Source organism: Marmota monax, unplaced genomic scaffold, assembly GCF_021218885.2.
Source record: "Marmota monax isolate L192 unplaced genomic scaffold, Marmota_monax_Labrador192_F-V1.1 WCK01_AAM20220418_F8-fsc01271, whole genome shotgun sequence".
Taxonomy (NCBI): Eukaryota; Metazoa; Chordata; class Mammalia; order Rodentia; family Sciuridae; genus Marmota; species Marmota monax.
In genome coordinates this window covers 4786-9570 of record NW_026694756.1, presented here as the reverse complement: position 1 = coordinate 9570, position 4785 = coordinate 4786, and positions in this window count along the sequence as shown.

Below are 4785 nucleotides of genomic sequence, written 5' to 3'. Positions count from 1 at the left end.
TTCTTCAGAGTGTGTGTAGCAAGGTCATGCTGTGTTCTGAAAAACCAGAAGAAACAGTTAGAGACCTGCCTTGACTGTTATCCTTGCTATAGCAAACTATTTGTGAAACTAATTATTAGGGCCTGATTAACAAAGGTTATTGTGGTAAAACAATAATAATTCTGAGGTAGGCATCTGAACCTAATGTATCAGAGACATTAACTCTGTAAATTACATCATTTCCCTCCAAAGTTCCTGAAGTTAATAATAGTTTGCCCCTAATTTCTATTTATGTATTAAAGTTATTAAGCTCTCTCTGGCTAATATTTCGTGACTAATGTTGACAGTTGTCTTTTATATTGCCAGTTTTAGGGTTAAGCTCATCTTTATCGGTGGCATATGAATGCACATAATTTTCCAATGGCTATTTTTGCATAATCATTGCCTGTTTAGTGAGATGGAGAAAATAGGTGAAAACAACTTTTTTTCATCAAGTAGGTAGTTACATAGAATAATAATATTTTCTGTAATTACAGTATTATATGTCGAGATTTATAAAGTGGCTTCCACTTTATGTAAATTGAAGACATGGAAGTTTAGGGAAATAAACAATTCTGCCACTTACTGAGCACCTATTATGTGTCAAGCATTCCTTTTTAAGCACTTTATATATGTTCTTTCACTTAATCCTTACACTAACCCTAGGAGGTAGGTATTTGTTGTTTCCTCACTTTTTTAGAGGTGAGCAAGTGAAGATACTCAAGTCATCCCCCCAGGCCTTGTCCCTGGTGAGTGGTGGGTGTCCCTAGTGAGTGGTGTGGCTGTTCAGTTCTTTGGACAGGCCCTTTGGCTTCGAGCCCATACTTTGCATCATTGTTCTACATTCTTTCCCAAGCAAAGATCTTAGCTTGTGCAATATTAGTTCCATTTTTCTTACTACTTTTTATAATATTTGTCTCTCGGTGTGGGCTGGGAACTTTATGGGGAAGATTTGCTAATGGCAGGGCCATTGGTATCTGTGAATTTGTCCATCTACTATTGCTGTTCTCTGGCAAGCAGACACTGTGTGCTTGTCGTTATCAGCAGTTCTCAACTAGAACTGATTTTGTTCCCTGTGGAGACATTTGTTAATGTGTGTAGACATTTTTGATTTGTCATAGTCAGGATGTGCTACTGGTATTGAGTGGGCAGAGGCCAGGGATGTCACTAAACATTCTACAATGCCCATGATGGTTCCCCCATAGTAAAGACTTATCTAGCTCAAATGTCACTAATGTAAACTTCGGTCTGTATCCTAACTTAGAAATCATTTTGTAATGCTGTTCTTATGTGTAATGGACAAAGTCACTGTAATAATTATTTTATATTTTAAATTATTTTATACTTTTGTTTGATAATTGACTGCACCCAAAGCAATACATGTTTTTATAAGGGGTATAAATATCAGCTATAGATTGAATATTTGAATTCTCTTAAACAAAACTGGGAATTATATATAGCTCACTGAGGTAAACTTGAGGATGTTTAAAGACTAAGGATATGGTATCTAAATATTTTTTGGATTATCCTGTTAATAAAACAATTAGATTTATTTTGTGTTAAAAGTATTAATTTGTTAAATGTAAACATTTAAAATATACGAGTTTTTAAAATTATGAGTTATTTTTAGTTAAAAATTCCAACTGAATAGAGAGTATTTTATTGAACTCATGTATATACCACCCTAATTTTTCTGTTTGTTTGTTTGTGTGATATTGGGGATGGAACCTAGGGCCTTGAAATGTAGGCAAGTGCTCCGGCTGTGAGCTACACCCACAGCCCTATACCACCTATATTCAACATGCTGACAAATACTGTTAAAGTCCTTTTTGAATGCTTCATGTTCCCATTCCTTCAGAGTTTCTACATTTTTTGATATACCAACAATCTCCAAAGGTGCAGGGGCCTAGACTGCTTCTGTCTGTCATCTTGTTCACTCACTGCTGCTGTCTTTTGGCCACTGGCCAGCAACGTTTCCCCCTCATCCCCCACTGTAATTTTAGGCCACAGAGGACTTCAGAACAGTGAAGGGTAGGGGTGGTGGTGAAATTAGTGCCATGGTCAAAGCTGGGGAGCCTGGCAGAGAGCATTTATATAGGCTGGTGAGAGGTGGATGGGACAGATGAGTCCCTGGAGGCCAGTGGGTAGAGTGGGCAAGAGCAGGAGAGTGAGGAAGGAGAAAGCAGCAGGAAATGCAATGGTGACCAGCCAGCTAGAGCGAGCCTTTGTTTTTTATTCTTGGTATTGGGGATTGAATCCAGGGATGCCTTTACCCCTGAGCTATATCCCTGGCCCTTTTTATTTTTATTTTGAGACTGAGACAGACTATTAAATTGCCCAGGCTGGCCTAGAATTTGTGATCCTCCTGCCTCAGTCTCTCAAGTCACTGGGACTAATTCATTTGCCATTTTGCCTAGCATTATTGATCCTTGAAGCATTATCATGACTGTGGGCTCAGGTTTCAGTAGACCTTCTCTGCCCAGGATTTCTCCTGCTATCTGGGTGATAGAGCTAGGGAGAAGCGTGATGGCACTGTCACTGTGTCTTCCTTGGATTATTTTGCAGTTCTCCTTATTAGTGGCAGTGCTTGTCATTTCTTCTTGCCCTTTTATCTAGTTATTCATAGGCTTTATATATGATAGATTCCTTCTTTATTTAAAAATTTTTAGTCGTGTTCCTTTGCCAATGAAACAGAGCTCTCGCTTCTCTCACTTCTTGTGGCATTTGAGGTCATCCGTGGCTTCTCTTCTTCCTCCTTCTCCCTACCTTGAGTCTAAACTGCAGATTTTCTCCCTTTGATGATTTCACTTGGATCCTTCTCTCTGGAAAGCTTGCGTTTACTCTCCCTGTTATCTGCATCGTGAACTCCTGTTCACTCTTTAATTTTTTTATTCTGCTTTGTTATGTGTGACAGCAGAATGCATTACAATTCATATTACACATACAGAACACAATTTTTCATACCTCTGATTATATACAAAGTATATTTACACCATTCCTATCTTCATACATGTTCTTGGATAATAATGTCCATCTTATTTTACCATTATTTTAAACCTCATGCCCTCTTCCTTCCCCTCCCACCCCTTTGCCCTATCTAGAATTCATCTGTTCCTCCCAAGCTCCCCCTCCCTACCCCACTATGAATCAGCCTCCTTATATCAGAGAAATTTAGCATTTGGTTTTTTGTGATTGGCTAACTTCACTTAGCATTATCTTCTCTATCTCCATCCATTTACCTGCAAATGCCATGATTCTATTCTCTTTTATTGCTGAGTAATATTCTATGATGTATACATACCATATATTTTTTTTATTCATTCATCTACTGAAAGACACATAGGTTGGCTCCATAATTTAGTTATTGTGAATTGTGCTGCTATAAACATTGATGTGGCTGTGTCCCTGTAGTATGCTATTTTTAAGTCTTTTGGGTATAGACCAAGGAGAGGGATAGCTGGGTCAAATGATGTTTTCATTCCCAATTTTTCAAGGAATCTCCATACTGCTTTTCATATTGGCTGCACCAATTTGCAGTCTCACCAGCAATGTATGAGTGTGCCTTTCCCCCCACACCCTCGCCAACATTTATTGTTATTTGTATTCTTAATAGTTGCCATTCTGACTGGAGTGAGATGAAATCTTTGAGTAGTTTTGATTTGCTAGAGACGATGAACATTTTTTCATATATTTGTTGACTGAATGTATATCTTCTGAGAAGTGTTCAGGTCCTTGGCCCATTTATTGATTTTTTTTTTTTTTTTGGTGTGTGTGTGTGTGTGTGTGTTTAGCTTTTTGAGTTCTTTATGTACCTTAGAGATGAGTGCTCTATTTGATGTGTGAGGGGTAAAATTTTGCTCCCATTTTTGTAGGCTCTCTGTTCACCTTACTGGTTGTTTCTTTTGTTGAGAAGAAACTTTTTATTTGAATCCATCCCATTTGTTGATTCTTGATTTTAATTCTTGTGCAATAGGAGTCTTGTTAAGGAAGTTGGGCCTAATCTGACATGATGAAGATTAGGGCTTACTTTTTCTTCTATTAGATGTAGGGTTTATGGTTTAATTCCTAGGTCCTTGAACCACTTTTTAAAAAAATGTTATTTTTTAGTTGTGGTTGGACACAATACCTTTATTTTATTTATTTATTTTTGTCCGGGGCTGGGGATCAAACCCAGGGCCTCTTATCACGGAGCCACAACCCCAGCCCCAGGTCCTTGATCCACTTTGAGTTGAGTTTTGTGCATGGTGATAGATAGGGGTTTAATTTCATTTTGTTGCATATGAATTTCCAGTTTTCCTAGCACCATTTGTTGAAGAGGCTATCCAGTGTATGTTTTTGGTTCCTCTGTCTAATAGAAGATAATTGTAATTTTATGGGTTAGTCTCTGTGTCCTCTATTTAGTACCATTGGTTTACCAGTCTGTTTTGGTGCCAATACCATGCTGTTTTTGTTACTGTTACTCTGTAGTATAGTTTAAGGTCTGGTATAGTGATGCCACCTGCTTCATTCTTCTTGCTAAGGATTGCTTTAGCTATTTTGGGTCTCTTATTTTTCCAGATGAATTTCATGACTGGTTTTTCTATTTCTTTTTTTTTTCCCTAAATATTTATTTACTTTTTAGTTGTGGTTGGACACAATATCTTTATTTTATTTATTTATTTTTATGTGGCGCTGAGGATCAAACCTAGGGCCTTAGGTAAGTGCTCTACTGCTGAGCCATAACCCCAGACCCTGCTTTTTCTATTTCTATGAGGAATGTCATTGGGA